Genomic DNA, 20,172 nt, shown 5'->3' with positions numbered 1-20,172 from the left:
ACTGACCACTATACTAACGAGGACTTATTGGCTTCAGTTAAACAGTGCTCACCTCCCTGGGGTTAAGGCATGCCCTCGATCAATTCTCAGTATTGTAATAGGCAGAATTGCTGCTTTTGGTTAGGACAAGTAATCTTTTTTCCTACATTATTACAATACAGAAATTCCTAGCCAAAAACAATCAGTTTTATGAAGAAATTATATTCATTGAAATAAATATCTATCGATCTTTCTATCTAGCTATCTTTCTATTCATCAATATATATATTTATATATATATATATATATAATCAGCTCACTTTACCATTTGCAGCTTATAACTATTAGCCACCAGGGGTCACTACTAACCAAAAGCAGTCATTCTACTTGTAAAAAAAAACTGCCCCTTGGTATAATCAAGAGCTCCAGATTGCTAAAACAGCATGCAAGAAACTCGAAAGAGATTGGCGTGTAAATTTCTGTCCAGAAACAAAAATTAGATATAAAACAGCTCAAAAAAACTACTATAAACTGGTGCGAGCGTCCAAAGCCTCCTATTATAACACACGCATTGTGGAAGCGGAGAATTCCTCTAAAGAGCTATTTCAAATCTATAAAGAAATCTCCACAGTCGAGTCCAACCCTACCTCTCAGAAAGACTCAGTGGATACCTGTAATAAAATTGCAAAATACTTTTCTGACAAAATCACCAACATTTACGCTAATTTTTCTGGCAATATAAAATCTGGCATTGATTTTTCAGAGAATGTAGATCACATCAACACGTCTCTCCATCTATGTGCCTTCTCTGTACCTCCAACTGGAATCTTGGAAAAAATGTGTAAGGGGATTAAATCTGGATCACCCCGTGACCCTGCACCTCCGAAAATATTAAATGCTAGCCTCCCGGTCCTGGAGCCACACTTTAGACGTATGTTGGAAACATCTTTCTCCACAGCCACCCTCCCTGCTGACTGGAAACAAGCCATAGTGTTTCCCATTAAGAAAAAACCAAATTTAAGTCAGGACATACTGGAGAATCTTCGCCCAATTTCCCTACTCCCCTACCTTGCCAAGTTGGCCGAGAAAGTGGTCAACGTCCAACTAATGACCCATCTCGAAACCCAAAATATCTTCCACCCATCTCAATCGGGTTTCAGAACAGGTTACTCCACAGAGACGGCTCTCTTAAGAGCTATTGAAACTCTGCGGGAGGGAGCTGATAAAGGCAAAACTATGGCTTTGATCATGCTGGACCTCAGTGCCGCGTTTGACACTGTAGCTCACTCCATACTGCTACAGTGTCTAAACAGAGCGGGAGTCACTAAAAAGGCTCTATGCTGGCTGAAGGCTTTTTTAACAAACAGAAGCTTTCAGGTCCAAAGAGGGACCTATCTCTCTGAAAGCTTGATCTTAGAACAGGGGGTACCTCAGGGCTCGACCCTGAGTCCCACCCTGTTCAATTTATATATGTCCCCTTTGGCAGAGGTGATCCAATCGTTCGGCGTAGAGCTTGTCTCTTACGCCGACGACACTCAACTCTTGATCTCCCTGTCTCAATCCCCCTCCTCTGAGGCAGATAACTTCAACTCATGTATGTGCAAGGTGGCTACATGGATGAACGAGCATTGCCTCAAATTAAACGGAACAAAAACAGAGGTACTCGTCATAGGTGGGAACAACACCAACTGGACCAAGGATTGGTGGCCCTCATGTCTGGGATCATTACCCACCCCCAGTCAGGAGGCCAAGAACTTGGGCGTCTGGATTGACACCAAACTTTCATTTGACAGTCATGTCAAAAAATAGTTGGAAAATGCTTCGGAGTGATGAAGACACTCCGTCGCACCCTGGATCTTCTTCCCCTGAGTTCCAGGCGTACCATGACGCAGGCCCTCATCACATCCCGAATTGACTATGGGAATGTGCTTCTTTTGGGAACCTCAGAAAAAAACGTCAGGAAGTTACAGGTCCTACAAAATTCAGCAGCACGCCTTGTGCTACGACTTCCGCGAAGAGCTCCTTCCAAACCTTCCTTGGATGCTCTACATTGGTTGCCCATAAAAAAGAGAATAATATTCAAGGCCCTTCTCTGGTGCCACAGAATTGTTCACCACAGAGCCCCCTCCTATCTGCTTGACTTAGCCTCACCCTATGAACCTTCCAGATCCCTTCGCTCGAAGGGAACAGGTTTGCTTAAGATCATGCGCCCAAAAAAAGCCAGACTTGGAGGTAGATCCTTTCGCATTCTCGCAGCCAAGGAATGGAATACCCTTCCTATGAATATCAGACAGGAAAAAAGTGAAACATTCTTTAGGAAACATCTAAAAACATATCTTTTCACCACTTAAACTGTCTGATGCTCTGCTCCATACAAGCAACACTCTTCTCCACAGTGCGGGGACACGTCGAGAGACGTCACCAGGCGCTCTATAAGCTCCTATAATAATAAAAATAATAATAAATCGTGCCAATCGAGTGGAACAGCAGCCTAGGATTCACCACTGCTTCATCTCATTTTCCAACAGATTGTAGACGTAAATTGGTTGTGATGGTACGCCTGTGCATGCTGAAATATTCAGAGCATATTCTGAATTTCAGTTAACACATCAGTAAGCATTTTGGCCATCAGTGAATTCAACCTTTTTTCTCAATCGGAATAGGCAAGGATAATGACAGATATATTTTACAATGTTAGAAAGTACATCATTTTATTTAATTGTGTGAATAAAAGGAATCGCCTCCCCGTCGGGGAATTGAACCCCGGTCTCTGGCGTGACAGGCGGGGATACTGACCACTATACTAACGAGGACTTATTGGCTTCAGTTAAACAGTGCTCACCTCCCTGGGGTTAAGGCATGCCCTCGATCAATTCTCAGTATTGTAATAGGCAGAATTGCTGCTTTTGGTTAGGACAAGTAATCTTTTTTCCTAAATTATTACAATACAGAAATTCCAAGCCAAAAACAATCAGTTTTATGAAGAAATTATATTCATTGAAATAAATATCTATCGATCTTTCTATCTAGCTATCTTTCTATTCATCAATATATATATTTATATATATATATATATATATATATATATATATATATATATATATATATATATATATATATATATATATATATATATATATATATATATATATATATATATATAATCAGCTCACTTTACCATTTACAGCTTAAAACTATTAGCCACCACGGGTCACTACTAACCAAAAGCAGTCATTCTCCTTGTAAATCGTGCCAATCGAGTGGAACAGCAGCCTAGGATTCACGACTGCTTCATCTCATTTTCCAACAGATTGTAGACGTAAATTGGTTTTGATGGTACGCCTGTGCATGCTGAAATATTCAGATCATATTCTGAATTTCAGTTAACACATCAGTAAGCATTTTGGCCATCAGTGAATTCAACCTTTTTTCTCAATCGGAATAGGCAAGGATAATGACAGATATATTTTACAATGTTAGAAAGTACATCATTTTATTTAATTGTGTGAATAAAAGGTATCACCTCCCCGTCGGGGAATTGAACCCCGGTCTCTGGCCTGACAGGCGGGGATACTGACCACTATACTAACGAGGACTTATTGGCTTCAGTTAAACAGTGCTCACCTCCCTGGGGTTAAGGCATGCCCTCGATCAATTCTCAGTATTGTAATAGGCAGAATTGCTGCTTTTGGTTAGGACAAGTAATCTTTTTTCCTAAATTATTACAATACAGAAATTCCTAGCCAAAAACAATCAGTTTTATGAAGAAATTATATTCATTGAAATAAATATCTATCGATCTTTCTATCTAGCTATCTTTCTATTCATCAATATATATATTTGTATATATATATATATATAATCAGCTCACTTTACCATTTGCAGCTTATAACTATTAGCCACCAGGGGTCACTACTAACCAAAAGCAGTCATTCTACTTGTAAATCGTGCCAATCGAGTGGAACAGCAGCCTAGGATTCATGACTGCTTCATCTCATTTTCCAACAGATTGTAGACGTAAATTGGTTTTGATGGTACGCCTGTGCAAGCTGAAATATTCAGATCATATTCTGAATTTCAGTTAACACATCAGTAAGCATTTTGGCCATCAGTGAATTCAACCTTTTTTCTCAATCGGAATAGGCAAGGATAATGACAGATATATTTTACAATGTTAGAAAGTACATCATTTTATTTAATTGTGTGAATAAAAGGAATCGCCTCCCCGTCGGGGAATTGAACCCCGGTCTCTGGCGTGACAGGCGGGGATATTGACCACTATACTAACGAGGACTTATTGGCTTAAGTTAAACAGTGCTCACCTCCCTGGGGTTAAGGCATGCCCTCGATCAATTCTCAGTATTGTAATAGGCAGAATTGCTGCTTTTGGTTAGGACAAGTAATCTTTTTTCCTAAATTATTACAATACAGAAATTCCTAGCCAAAAACAATCAGTTTTATGAAGAAATTATATTCATTGAAATAAATATCTATCGATCTTTCTATCTAGCTATCTTTCTATTCATCAATATATATATTTATATATATATATATATATATATATATAATCAGCTCACTTTACCATTTACAGCTTAAAACTATTAGCCACCACGGGTCACTACTAACCAAAAGCAGTCATTCTCCTTGTAAATCGTGCCAATCGAGTGGAACAGCAGCCTAGGATTCACGACTGCTTCATCTCATTTTCCAACAGATTGTAGACGTAAATTGGTTTTGATGGTACGCCTGTGCATGCTGAAATATTCAGATCATATTCTGAATTTCAGTTAACACATCAGTAAGCATTTTGGCCATCAGTGAATTCAACCTTTTTTCTCAATCGGAATAGGCAAGGATAATGACAGATATATTTTACAATGTTAGAAAGTACATCATTTTATTTAATTGTGTGAATAAAAGGAATCGCCTCCCCGTCGGGGAATTGAACCCCGGTCTCTGGCGTGACAGGCAGGGATACTGACCACTATACTAACGAGGACTTATTGGCTTCAGTTAAACAGTGCTCACCTCCCTGGGGTTAAGGCATGCCCTCGATCAATTCTCAGTATTGTAATAGGCAGAATTGCTGCTTTTGGTTAGGACAAGTAATCTTTTTTCCTACATTATTACAATACAGAAATTCCTAGCCAAAAACAATCAGTTTTATGAAGAAATTATATTCATTGAAATAAATATCTATCGATCTTTCTATCTAGCTATCTTTCTATTCATCAATATATATATTTATATATATATATATATATAATCAGCTCACTTTACCATTTGCAGCTTATAACTATTAGCCACCAGGGGTCACTACTAACCAAAAGCAGTCATTCTACTTGTAAAAAAAAACTGCCCCTTGGTATAATCAAGAGCTCCAGATTGCTAAAACAGCATGCAAGAAACTCGAAAGAGATTGGCGTGTAAATTTCTGTCCAGAAACAAAAATTAGATATAAAACAGCTCAAAAAAACTACTATAAACTGGTGCGAGCGTCCAAAGCCTCCTATTATAACACACGCATTGTGGAAGCGGAGAATTCCTCTAAAGAGCTATTTCAAATCTATAAAGAAATCTCCACAGTCGAGTCCAACCCTACCTCTCAGAAAGACTCAGTGGATACCTGTAATAAAATTGCAAAATACTTTTCTGACAAAATCACCAACATTTACGCTAATTTTTCTGGCAATATAAAATCTGGCATTGATTTTTCAGAGAATGTAGATCACATCAACACGTCTCTCCATCTATGTGCCTTCTCTGTACCTCCAACTGGAATCTTGGAAAAAATGTGTAAGGGGATTAAATCTGGATCACCCCGTGACCCTGCACCTCCGAAAATATTAAATGCTAGCCTCCCGGTCCTGGAGCCACACTTTAGACGTATGTTGGAAACATCTTTCTCCACAGCCACCCTCCCTGCTGACTGGAAACAAGCCATAGTGTTTCCCATTAAGAAAAAACCAAATTTAAGTCAGGACATACTGGAGAATCTTCGCCCAATTTCCCTACTCCCCTACCTTGCCAAGTTGGCCGAGAAAGTGGTCAACGTCCAACTAATGACCCATCTCGAAACCCAAAATATCTTCCACCCATCTCAATCGGGTTTCAGAACAGGTTACTCCACAGAGACGGCTCTCTTAAGAGCTATTGAAACTCTGCGGGAGGGAGCTGATAAAGGCAAAACTATGGCTTTGATCATGCTGGACCTCAGTGCCGCGTTTGACACTGTAGCTCACTCCATACTGCTACAGTGTCTAAACAGAGCGGGAGTCACTAAAAAGGCTCTATGCTGGCTGAAGGCTTTTTTAACAAACAGAAGCTTTCAGGTCCAAAGAGGGACCTATCTCTCTGAAAGCTTGATCTTAGAACAGGGGGTACCTCAGGGCTCGACCCTGAGTCCCACCCTGTTCAATTTATATATGTCCCCTTTGGCAGAGGTGATCCAATCGTTCGGCGTAGAGCTTGTCTCTTACGCCGACGACACTCAACTCTTGATCTCCCTGTCTCAATCCCCCTCCTCTGAGGCAGATAACTTCAACTCATGTATGTGCAAGGTGGCTACATGGATGAACGAGCATTGCCTCAAATTAAACGGAACAAAAACAGAGGTACTCGTCATAGGTGGGAACAACACCAACTGGACCAAGGATTGGTGGCCCTCATGTCTGGGATCATTACCCACCCCCAGTCAGGAGGCCAAGAACTTGGGCGTCTGGATTGACACCAAACTTTCATTTGACAGTCATGTCAAAAAATAGTTGGAAAATGCTTCGGAGTGATGAAGACACTCCGTCGCACCCTGGATCTTCTTCCCCTGAGTTCCAGGCGTACCATGACGCAGGCCCTCATCACATCCCGAATTGACTATGGGAATGTGCTTCTTTTGGGAACCTCAGAAAAAAACGTCAGGAAGTTACAGGTCCTACAAAATTCAGCAGCACGCCTTGTGCTACGACTTCCGCGAAGAGCTCCTTCCAAACCTTCCTTGGATGCTCTACATTGGTTGCCCATAAAAAAGAGAATAATATTCAAGGCCCTTCTCTGGTGCCACAGAATTGTTCACCACAGAGCCCCCTCCTATCTGCTTGACTTAGCCTCACCCTATGAACCTTCCAGATCCCTTCGCTCGAAGGGAACAGGTTTGCTTAAGATCATGCGCCCAAAAAAAGCCAGACTTGGAGGTAGATCCTTTCGCATTCTCGCAGCCAAGGAATGGAATACCCTTCCTATGAATATCAGACAGGAAAAAAGTGAAACATTCTTTAGGAAACATCTAAAAACATATCTTTTCACCACTTAAACTGTCTGATGCTCTGCTCCATACAAGCAACACTCTTCTCCACAGTGCGGGGACACGTCGAGAGACGTCACCAGGCGCTCTATAAGCTCCTATAATAATAAAAATAATAATAAATCGTGCCAATCGAGTGGAACAGCAGCCTAGGATTCACCACTGCTTCATCTCATTTTCCAACAGATTGTAGACGTAAATTGGTTGTGATGGTACGCCTGTGCATGCTGAAATATTCAGAGCATATTCTGAATTTCAGTTAACACATCAGTAAGCATTTTGGCCATCAGTGAATTCAACCTTTTTTCTCAATCGGAATAGGCAAGGATAATGACAGATATATTTTACAATGTTAGAAAGTACATCATTTTATTTAATTGTGTGAATAAAAGGAATCGCCTCCCCGTCGGGGAATTGAACCCCGGTCTCTGGCGTGACAGGCGGGGATACTGACCACTATACTAACGAGGACTTATTGGCTTCAGTTAAACAGTGCTCACCTCCCTGGGGTTAAGGCATGCCCTCGATCAATTCTCAGTATTGTAATAGGCAGAATTGCTGCTTTTGGTTAGGACAAGTAATCTTTTTTCCTAAATTATTACAATACAGAAATTCCAAGCCAAAAACAATCAGTTTTATGAAGAAATTATATTCATTGAAATAAATATCTATCGATCTTTCTATCTAGCTATCTTTCTATTCATCAATATATATATTTATATATATATATATATATATATATATATATATATATATATATATATATATATATATATATATATATATATATATATATATAATCAGCTCACTTTACCATTTACAGCTTAAAACTATTAGCCACCACGGGTCACTACTAACCAAAAGCAGTCATTCTCCTTGTAAATCGTGCCAATCGAGTGGAACAGCAGCCTAGGATTCACGACTGCTTCATCTCATTTTCCAACAGATTGTAGACGTAAATTGGTTTTGATGGTACGCCTGTGCATGCTGAAATATTCAGATCATATTCTGAATTTCAGTTAACACATCAGTAAGCATTTTGGCCATCAGTGAATTCAACCTTTTTTCTCAATCGGAATAGGCAAGGATAATGACAGATATATTTTACAATGTTAGAAAGTACATCATTTTATTTAATTGTGTGAATAAAAGGTATCACCTCCCCGTCGGGGAATTGAACGCCGGTCTCTAGCCTGACAGGCGGGGATACTGACCACTATACTAACGAGGACTTATTGGCTTCAGTTAAACAGTGCTCACCTCCCTGGGGTTAAGGCATGCCCTCGATCAATTCTCAGTATTGTAATAGGCAGAATTGCTGCTTTTGGTTAGGACAAGTAATCTTTTTTCCTAAATTATTACAATACAGAAATTCCTAGCCAAAAACAATCAGTTTTATGAAGAAATTATATTCATTGAAATAAATATCTATCGATCTTTCTATCTAGCTATCTTTCTATTCATCAATATATATATTTGTATATATATATATATATATATAATCAGCTCACTTTACCATTTGCAGCTTATAACTATTAGCCACCAGGGGTCACTACTAACCAAAAGCAGTCATTCTACTTGTAAATCGTGCCAATCGAGTGGAACAGCAGCCTAGGATTCACCACTGCTTCATCTCATTTTCCAACAGATTGTAGACGTAAATTGGTTTTGATGGTACGCCTGTGCATGCTGAAATATTCAGAGCATATTCTGAATTTCAGTTAACACATCAGTAAGCATTTTGGCCATCAGTGAATTCAACCTTTTTTCTCAATCGGAATAGGCAAGGATAATGACAGATATATTTTACAATGTTAGAAAGTACATCATTTTATTTAATTGTGTGAATAAAAGGAATCGCCTCCCCGTCGGGGAATTGAACCCCGGTCTCCCGCGTGACAGGCGGGGATACTGACCACTATACTAACGAGGACTTATTGGCTTCAGTTAAACAGTGCTCACCTCCCTGGGGTTAAGGCATGCCCTCGATCAATTCTCAGTATTGTAATAGGCAGAATTGCTGCTTTTGGTTAGGACAAGTAATCTTTTTTCCTAAATTATTACAATACAGAAATTCCTAGCCAAAAACAATTAGTTTTATGAAGAAATTATTTCATTGAAATAAATATCTATCGATCTGTCTATCTAGCTATCTTTCTATTCATCAATATATATATTTGTATATATATATATATATATAATCAGCTCACTTTACCATTTGCAGCTTATAACTATTAGCCACCAGGGGTCACTACTAACCAAAAGCAGTCATTCTACTTGTAAATCGTGCCAATCGAGTGGAACAGCAGCCTAGGATTCACCACTGCTTCATCTCATTTTCCAACAGATTGTAGACGTAAATTGGTTTTGATGGTACGCCTGTGCATGCTGAAATATTCAGAGCATATTCTGAATTTCAGTTAACACATCAGTAAGCATTTTGGCCATCAGTGAATTCAACCTTTTTTCTCAATCGGAATAGGCAAGGATAATGACAGATATATTTTACAATGTTAGAAAGTACATCATTTTATTTAATTGTGTGAATAAAAGGAATCGCCTCCCCGTCGGGGAATTGAACCCCGGTCTCCCGCGTGACAGGCGGGGATACTGACCACTATACTAACGAGGACTTATTGGCTTCAGTTAAACAGTGTTCACCTCCCTGGGGTTAAGGCATGCCCTCGATCAATTCTCAGTATTGTAATAGGCAGAATTGCTGCTTTTGGTTAGGACAAGTAATCTTTTTTCCTAAATTATTACAATACAGAAATTCCTAGCCAAAAACAATTAGTTTTATGAAGAAATTATTTCATTGAAATAAATATCTATCGATCTGTCTATCTAGCTATCTTTCTATTCATCAATATATATATTTATATATATATATATATATAATCAGCTCACTTTACCATTTGCAGCTTATAACTATTAGCCACCAGGGGTCACTACTAACCAAAAGCAGTCATTCTACTTGTAAATCGTGCCAATCGAGTGGAACAGCAGCCTAGGATTCACCACTGCTTCATCTCATTTTCCAACAGATTGTAGACGTAAATTGGTTTTGATGGTACGCCTGTGCATGCTGAAATATTCAGAGCATATTCTGAATTTCAGTTAACACATCAGTAAGCATTTTGGCCATCAGTGAATTCAACCTTTTTTCTCAATCGGAATAGGCAAGGATAATGACAGATATATTTTACAATGTTAGAAAGTACATCATTTTATTTAATTGTGTGAATAAAAGGAATCGCCTCCCCGTCGGGGAATTGAACCCCGGTCTCCCGCGTGACAGGCGGGGATACTGACCACTATACTAACGAGGACTTATTGGCTTCAGTTAAACAGTGCTCACCTCCCTGGGGTTAAGGCATGCCCTCGATCAATTCTCAGTATTGTAATAGGCAGAATTGCTGCTTTTGGTTAGGACAAGTAATCTTTTTTCCTAAATTATTACAATACAGAAATTCCTAGCCAAAAACAATCAGTTTTATGAAGAAATTATATTCATTGAAATAAATATCTATCGATCTTTCTATCTAGCTATCTTTCTATTCATCAATATATATATTTATATATATATATATATATATATATAATCAGCTCACTTTACCATTTGCAGCTTATAACTATTAGCCACCAGGGGTCACTACTAACCAAAAGCAGTCATTCTACTTGTAAATCGTGCCAATCGAGTGGAACAGCAGCCTAGGATTCACCACTGCTTCATCTCATTTTCCAACAGATTGTAGACGTAAATTGGTTTTGATGGTACGCCTGTGCATGCTGAAATATTCAGAGCATATTCTGAATTTCAGTTAACACATCAGTAAGCATTTTGGCCATCAGTGAATTCAACCTTTTTTCTCAATCGGAATAGGCAAGGATAATGACAGATATATTTTACAATGTTAGAAAGTACATCATTTTATTTAATTGTGTGAATAAAAGGAATCGCCTCCCCGTCGGGGAATTGAACCCCGGTCTCCCGCGTGACAGGCGGGGATACTGACCACTATACTAACGAGGACTTATTGGCTTCAGTTAAACAGTGCTCACCTCCCTGGGGTTAAGGCATGCCCTCGATCAATTCTCAGTATTGTAATAGGCAGAATTGCTGCTTTTGGTTAGGACAAGTAATCTTTTTTCCTAAATTATTACAATACAGAAATTCCTAGCCAAAAACAATTAGTTTCATGAAGAAATTATTTCATTGAAATAAATATCTATCGATCTGTCTATCTAGCTATCTTTCTATTCATCAATATATATATTTATATATATATATATATATATAATCAGCTCACTTTACCATTTGCAGCTTATAACTATTAGCCACCAGGGGTCACTACTAACCAAAAGCAGTCATTCTACTTGTAAATCGTGCCAATCGAGTGGAACAGCAGCCTAGGATTCACCACTGCTTCATCTCATTTTCCAACAGATTGTAGATGTAAATTGGTTTTGATGGTACGCCTGTGCATGCTGAAATATTCAGAGCATATTCTGAATTTCAGTTAACACATCAGTAAGCATTTTGGCCATCAGTGAATTCAACCTTTTTTCTCAATCGGAATAGGCAAGGATAATGACAGATATATTTTACAATGTTAGAAAGTACATCATTTTATTTAATTGTGTGAATAAAAGGAATCGCCTCCCCGTCGGGGAATTGAACCCCGGTCTCCCGCGTGACAGGCGGGGATACTGACCACTATACTAACGAGGACTTATTGGCTTCAGTTAAACAGTGCTCACCTCCCTGGGGTTAAGGCATGCCCTCGATCAATTCTCAGTATTGTAATAGGCAGAATTGCTGCTTTTGGTTAGGACAAGTAATCTTTTTTCCTAAATTATTACAATACAGAAATTCCTAGCCAAAAACAATCAGTTTTATGAAGAAATTATTTCATTGAAATAAATATCTATCGATCTGTCTATCTAGCTATCTTTCTATTCATCAATATATATATATATATATATATTCACTGAAAAAACCATAGGTTATAGACCATATATAGTTAGAAATTTGCATTTAAAAAACCATTGATATTCAATGAAAAAACCATAGGTTATAGACCATATATAGTTAGGAATTTGCATTTACAAAACCTTATTTTACTCGCATAAAACCATTGAAATTCCATATATAGTTAGTTGCGCTAACTATATATCGCGCACCCGCAATCCACTGCTGATGATGTCACATATTACATCATTCATGACATGGTCAGTGACATCACTGATGACATCACTGATGACATCTCAAATGACATCACTGATGACATCTCAAATGACATCACTGATGACATCACTGATGACATCTCATTTGACATTACTGATCACATCACTGATGATATCATTCATGTGATAATACGATGAACCTCTTCAGACTCTAATATAACCTTAGATACAATCAGTGTACACAGACACTCACAGACTGTCACTCATCCATGGAGTTACTCACACACCTAGTCAGTCAGGCAAATAATCAATCACACCTCCATTTCCTCAACTATACAGTTATACAAACTTTACTTATTCAAACATATACTAACACATATTTACTCTCTTATACAATCCCTGATACAAGTTCACAATGATCCATACAGCCACTCACACATTCACTGGCTCTTATGCACAGTTATTTATATATGTCAACTCTCACATGTACTGTGTTTTACATATGTACTTACTTTGACATGTAGCACTGAGATATCCATTCACTCACCAATACACTCATGCACACAGTCAACCGCCCATACAGCTGTTTCCACATGCACTTTTGAAACCATACATCTAGTGAATCAACTGCTCACACATCTATGCACAGAGTCATACACCTCCCAGCCACCCACACACACACTCAGTCTCCCATACAAATACTTGGGCAACCAATCAATAACCCATATAGTTACTCATATAGCTACTTATCAACACATGCAACAGTTTACAGAACAACAGACATAATGATGCACAAATTAAGACAGTTTAGTCACTAACCCATGCACTCAGTGAGACACATTTAATCACTCACTCATACAGTCAGTCATGCACCTACTAAATCCTTCATCCAGACACTTATACATCCACTCATTCTTCAATATGTAAGACATATTTTAACTTTACAGAAACATACAGTCACTGGATGTTGTCATCAGTGATGTCATCAGTGATGTCATTTGAGATGTCATCAGTGATGTCATCAGTGATGTCACTGACCATGTCATGAATGATGTAATATGTGACATCATCAGCAGTGGATTGCGGGTGCGCGATATATAGTTAGCGCAACTAACTATATATGGAATTTCAATGGTTTTATGCGAGTAAAATAAGGTTTTGTAAATGCAAATTCCTAACTATATATGGTCTATAACCTATGGTTTTTTCATTGAATATCAATGGTTTTTTAAATGCAAATTTCTAACTATATATGGTCTATAACCTATGGTTTTTTCAGTGAATTTCATTGGTTTTTTAAAAGCTAACATCTGTAGCTGTAAAATGTATTATTCTTTAAATCCCAAAATATATATAGATATTTATTGATAATTTTTTTTTAATATTTTTTTCTTCGCTTCTAGTTCGCGAACCGGGAAGCTTTCCGTTAGCTCATCTTGATGCCGCGATCTAGTACGCGAACCGGTCAACGTTACGTTAGCGGAACAGTGACGCGCCGCGGAAGCGCGACGTATCACGTTATCGCGTAATGCGTCTAATGACGCGTCGCGTTAGCGCTCCCGGAAGTGCTCCGGACAGCGAACCGGAAGCGATCTGGGACGCGGCGCGCGCCGCGTAACGTAAGCGGAACAGGTCATGTGACTTGTTTATCAAACTTCTCATTGGTTCATTTCACTTTTGGTTTCCAAATGATGTATGACTAGGTCATGTGACCTAAAAATAACACTTTTCATTGGCTCAGAACTTTTGTTTTCCCCAAATCAAGTAAACTCCTCCTTATTTCCTCACTCTGACTTTCATCTTGGTGAGAGAAAGACCATTTTTCAGAAGTTCCACAATGGCTTCCATTCTTGCTGCAGCTGGTGCACCCCCACCACCACCTCCACCTCCCCATAAGAAGAGAGGACCACCCAGTCAAATTATGACTAACAGAGAGGAGGAAGATGAGGAAGAAGAAGAAGAGGAGAGAGAGGGACAACAATTTGTTGATGAGTTGCCCCGGGTTTCTAAACGAAAAACCAGTTTCATCTGGCAGTTTTTCACCATCCCTCCTGGAACCAAGAAAGTGAATGCAAAATATGCCACCTGCCTCATCTGTGACTACAGATTGTCGAGAGGCACAGAAAAGAAGTACAGTATGGGGAACTATACAATGCATCGTCACATGAGCAGGTGGCATCCCTTGAACTACAGCCGGGCTGAGTTGAGGGATCTTGAAGACAATCCGACGGCAACTCCTGTGGCAAGATCTACATCCACATTGTCTTTGACGGGAAGAGAGGCACAAGAGACTGTGCCAAACATCCAACCTAACTTCCAGCACATGAAGTTGTCTTGTATTTACTGTGGTGCTATGCTGTCATATGGCAACATGAGTGTCAACCTCATGAACATTGCATATGAAAATCATAAATGCCCTAATGCACCCAAAAAGTAATTTTCTTTTTTTTGCTCCAGTTGAGCCGTTTTGAAAGCCTGTTTTTTGTTGTCTCCCCTCCATAAAAAACACAAAAAAAACATAAAACAGTTCTAAAAATACAAAAAAATCAAAAAATGTTCAAAAAATAAAAAAAAAATATAAAACAACAAAAACAAAAAAAAACAGTTCTTTTCAGAACTACCTCCCCTTTCAAACAAAATTGCTAGAATGTTTATCACTCTGGCAAGCTCTATTTCTTTTGGTTCGCTACAAGTTCGCTGACCGGTTCGCGAACTTTAAGCGAACTAAAAAAATATTTTTTTTAAAAAAAGAAGAGTTAGTATAAGGGAAGTAAACAGAGAATAATGTAAAAAGAAAGACAGCTAGAGAGAGTAAATGAGAGATAGTGTCAATGACATCATCAGCAGTGCATTGCGGGTAAAAAGAGTGGAAAACATTTACCTTATAATTCTTGTTACCTTTTTTAAATATTTTTTCATACTTTCAATCTGTAAAACAAAGAACAAACATTTCAAAAAATATTAAAACATGTATTTAAAAATTAGAAAAGACAAGGGAAAAGGTTCAAAAACAAACAGTTTTTCAACAACTTTGACATTTACAGAAGTCTCTGCTTCTCTACGTCCCCTACACAATCCTAAAGATATATATTCGAAAGAAACTGTATCTTGATATTGCTGAACTGAGGCCTATTTTGGAACATGATGTTTTTCTTGCACTGCTAATGTCTCACAATAGTGATGCAATAGCAGCGCAAAAAAGATGTAAAGCCATAATAAAATTGTGTCTAACATTGTAAATGATTGTTTTAGGATGCAAATAAGATGTGTGCTTTCAAGAGCTTTCTTTGAGGTGAGGCCTCTTTTTTAAAAAAAAAAAAAAACACTACCCAGAAGTACAGCACTCTAAGCATTAAAATTGATATTTACAGAACTCACCTTACCCATATGTACCACACATTTCTAAATGTATATCATAAGGACAAAAAGCATAACATTAATTATACATGTTAAATGGTTTATTTTTGCTGTTCTCAGAATGTATCAAATTTCACTTAAATCAGTGACTTGAAGGTATTCATCATGTAACAGCGGGGAAAAAAAACACAATCAAAATGACTGTGTTTAAAAAACCCATACAACCTAAGAAATCTGATTTCAAAACTTCTTAAAATTAACTTACTTTCAATGACGTCGAAGGATCTCCTATAAACAGCATCCACTCTGTTGTGCTTTAAATATTTTCAGCCCGCCACTTTCTGAAAGAAAACCTCCATCGATACGTGAAATATGTTACATAGAAAAAAAACTTCTCTCATTATATCACATGTTTCCACTAGGCCAAATCATGTTGCCGCGATTCGCAAATCTTGTAATTCTTCCAATCAAATCCCGACATTTTCTATTTTCGCAACTGTCAAAAATAAAATATTTGAGATTATTTTCACAATCCTGGACTACTAATATCTTACTCTTCTTTGTCACTCATGTTCTCCTTTTCCTATGACACTGATACTGCTTACTATGAAGCAGACTTACTTGCATTAGGTTTATATAGTTGAATTTTTAATCGAGACAGCATTGCAGACTTACATTCCCTCTACTTAAAATTTTGGTTTTAAAAACACCAGGTAAGAATTTTTAAGGTCAAACGGCAATTTTTTTTTGAACGTTACAACAGAATCATTACAGAATGACCAGCCGTTTCCAGACTTTAAGTAAGCTGTATAATGTCCTGATGTTGTTGATGGACCATCGTGATAGATAATTGCTACAGTAACAAAAGTCCTCCCTGATATTGACAGCTGAGAAGCCACAACATTTTTTATTAAAGTTGACAATTTTGTTCCATCAGGCCTACATCGTTGCATCATTAAAATTACATACTGGCCATATCTACGTATAAATAATGTTGACATCATATCACATTTACATTGGCTACACTCCATGTTGTGATCCGCTGCATTTACTAGCTTATTAAAGGAGACTGATTTACTGTCTGGCAAAGTTAAATATATAAATCTTTCTGAGTCTACACTAGTAGTACTTGATACCATACAGTTCTCGCAGTCATGCTGCCATTGATAAGAAAGCCCAAACAGGTGATCTACATCTACACCCTCAACTTGCAATATATCAAGCATATACATTAAAAACTCCTGACAATCTTGCTGATTATTTTCAGAGAAGTCTGTTTGACCTGAACATTCATCTAACAGATAACGAACTTCAGACACACTTTCTACTTTTGTTCGATCAGTGCTACATTTCTCGAAAACAGAATTCAACAAACAGCATAAAATTTGTTCAGAATTCAACAGAATCTGTTCTTTTAAACTCTCTAGTGAAAAGAGAACATTAACCACTACATTTGCATAGCAGTTGACACCAGAACTGTTTTCAAATTGAAAACCGACAACATCTTCAACAGAATCCACTTTCTTTCTGCTAACAATTTTCGGTTCATTGACTTTTAGTCTTTTTGCAACAACCTCCCTACTATTACTGCTATTTCTACGTTTGCGGCCTACCACACGTTTCTCAAACAAAGGATATTGAGGCAAATGTGGCGCATACTCTCTTCTTAACCTATTGTATTCCTTAACACAATCTAGATCCGCACAAATGTTTGTGACATCACAGTCAATCAAGTACAATCCCGATAAAGTTCTAACTCGTGACAATGCCACATATGCCATACCCTCCTTGAACACAGAACTGCCAATATTCACCAATGCACAGTCTACACTTAAACCTTGCGATTTATGGATTGTCACCGCATATGCCAAGCAAACAGGACACTGTTCACGGCGAACATATAAATCTTTAACAAGCAAAAACCTAGCAGAACAACGACCAATTTGCTGTACTTCCTCAATGCCATCAAATTTAATTTTTAAAAATTCTATTCCATCTCTATTTCTGTATTTCTCAAAATCAACAACATTACCCATTGATCCATTTACCAGACCTCTTTCTACATGTAAATTCCTTCTCAAAATAATTCGGCAATTTAAACACACATTCAAAGTCTTTTCAAAACCCGCTGTTTTAGATATAGTCTTCTCTAATGAATCCAATTTTGATTTCAAATTGTCTGACAAAATAATTGTTGATCCCATATGCTCTAATTTGTCGATAGCTTCAAGTTTCACAATCTCTTGCTTTTCTAAATTCAACATTTTGTTGTTGAAGATGGCACATTCTGCAAGAGTTGGCATGAGACATATCCCGGATTTCTTCTCAGTAATTTTCTGAAAAATATTCTCAGGCACAATATCTTGTTTGGGATACAAATTTGACAGTAACCGTGCATTTAAAGCTTCTTTCCCATGCTCGGTCACTTTTCCAATTCTAATATCTTGTAGAATATTCTTATAATCTTCATCCTTTGCCTGACGCATATTTTGATGCAGTTCTGCATAATTGAAGTTTAACCATATATTGACGTTGCCAATGCTCCCTAGGCACTTCCTGGTATCTTCATGCGTGAGTATTTTGAACACAGGTTGACCTTTTACTGGTGTCAGCTGTAGAAGATCTCCGAAAACAATAATGTGTTTCCCACCAAATAAGACATCATATTCAGTTTTAAGTACTTCTTGCATTCTCAAATGCACAAAGGCAAGCATGACATTGGAAACCATGCTTACTTCGTCAATGATAAGTAGTTTCATTTTCCTCAAAACTCTTGAAACTTCACAGCAAGCATCTCCAGATAACTTGTTGTATTGTAATTTGTTGTCATGCTCCACCGGCAGCATCAATAGACGATGCAAAGTAATACCTTTAATATTATGTGCTGCCAGTCCAGTAGGAGCGGTGACAACACAAGACAGCGATGACTCAGTCCTTTCCTGCAAATAACAAGAGATTGCTTTAATGAGGAAACTTTTTCCAGTTCCCGCTTCTCCACTCACGTACAGTCGGACAGGCTTCAACGACGTACACGAGCACTCTTTCTTCTCATGACTTAATCCGTGCTCAATTTCCTTGGTAACTTCATCATATATTTTCCTCTGCTCAACGTTGAGTTGTTTTTCCAAGTCTTGTAAGTTAACTGAATCCTCCTGAGCATGTGCCATGGCTCTTTCTACTTCATTCATAGCAGTGGCAGCTTCATTTTCGATAATAGGTCCTCCAAGTGGATCTTGACTCAATGAAACAGAACTCTGACTGTCCTGAGAACTGTCTCTGGCAATCTCGGCTGCAATCGTTGCTTCCTGCTCAATTTCCAAAGTTAGCATTTCTTGATATTTAGAAAAAGCAGGACATTCTATGGACTCCTTGGCTGCATTGAAAGAGTCTTCGTAACAGAGGAAATCTCCAAGCAGTTCCTCTTCTGCACGCCAAGGCTTGAAAAGTTGCAAAAGTGCTAAATAGAAAAACTCCTTTTTTTCTGGAGATTCGCCACTTAATTTTCGATGGTTTACTAATTGGCATTTTCTTTGCTTGACCAGGCATCCCTCACTTCCAATTACAGCATACACTCCTTTCTCAATATCTTCTTTGATGTTCCTCTTGAATATATAATTTTGGAGAACCTCATATAGACAAACATTCTCAAGGTGACTGCTTCGATTTGGATAATATGTATCCAACATGTTGGTCTTCAAAATGTCGGTACTGTTTGGTTCCTTTTCTGCCAAATACTCAATTTCCCGAACAGGTTTTAGAACTCGATTTCGCGTTGCAGCAAGACCAAGACTCGCCCAAACGAGACTCCTGGATTTGGCATAGAGACTTGCTGAAGACAATCGATCAGAACATTCGTAAGCTCCGATTTCTCGATGCGACAACATCTTCAGACTGAAACTGTACAACTTCTTGCTGAGGCTCTTTTCATGGGAAATGTCCTCCCACATATCCTTCAGTTCGGTCTTTTCTTTTTTGGTGATGTAAGATGTCACATACCGAGCCACAGCCATACAGTTGTCAGCCACAAACTGTATATCCATGTTGGCATTCCACATGGGCAAAATCACTGGGTTGTAGTCATTGATGTACTTGGACTCTTCGTTCCTTTTCAAATTGTATGTATTCTTGGGTGATTTCCTCGTCACATTATGTCGCAGCGAAGACATCAAACTGTTCACTCTTCCTTTAGAAATCACCGGTCGTGGAAAGTTGAAACGACATTTGGTGTAGAACTTGTCCTTGTTTCTGAATTTACGACGACAGTACTTTCCACAACGATGGCTTTGGAAACGTAGAACTTGTTCTCTTAGACTTTTCTTCTCCGTTGCGTTTGGAACAGCACACGTAGAATA

At 38.3% G+C, this 20,172-nt stretch overlaps 5 non-coding genes across 5 annotated transcripts; all 5 read right to left on the bottom strand.

The window, feature by feature from the left end:
- Window positions 1–9,137: 9,137 nt before the first annotated feature.
- On the bottom strand, window positions 9,138–9,209 carry TRNAD-GUC (transfer RNA aspartic acid (anticodon GUC)). Its single transcript has one exon. It is a non-coding gene; the product is annotated as a tRNA-Asp (tRNA).
- Window positions 9,210–9,836: 627 nt separating this feature from the next.
- On the bottom strand, window positions 9,837–9,908 carry TRNAD-GUC (transfer RNA aspartic acid (anticodon GUC)). Its single transcript has one exon. It is a non-coding gene; the product is annotated as a tRNA-Asp (tRNA).
- Window positions 9,909–10,533: 625 nt separating this feature from the next.
- TRNAD-GUC (transfer RNA aspartic acid (anticodon GUC)) lies at window positions 10,534–10,605 on the bottom strand. Its single transcript has one exon. It is a non-coding gene; the product is annotated as a tRNA-Asp (tRNA).
- Window positions 10,606–11,237: 632 nt separating this feature from the next.
- TRNAD-GUC (transfer RNA aspartic acid (anticodon GUC)) lies at window positions 11,238–11,309 on the bottom strand. The gene has a single exon. It is a non-coding gene; the product is annotated as a tRNA-Asp (tRNA).
- Window positions 11,310–11,936: 627 nt separating this feature from the next.
- TRNAD-GUC (transfer RNA aspartic acid (anticodon GUC)) lies at window positions 11,937–12,008 on the bottom strand. Its single transcript has one exon. It is a non-coding gene; the product is annotated as a tRNA-Asp (tRNA).
- Between the last annotated feature and the right edge of the window lie 8,164 nt (window positions 12,009–20,172).

The sequence above is a fragment of the Lissotriton vulgaris genome, chromosome 1_1 (genome assembly GCF_964263255.1).
Source record: "Lissotriton vulgaris chromosome 1_1, aLisVul1.2, whole genome shotgun sequence".
Lineage (NCBI taxonomy): Eukaryota > Metazoa > Chordata > Amphibia > Caudata > Salamandridae > Lissotriton > Lissotriton vulgaris.
Note: the sequence above shows the minus strand (reverse complement) of the source record. Positions and strands in the feature narration are given on the sequence as shown.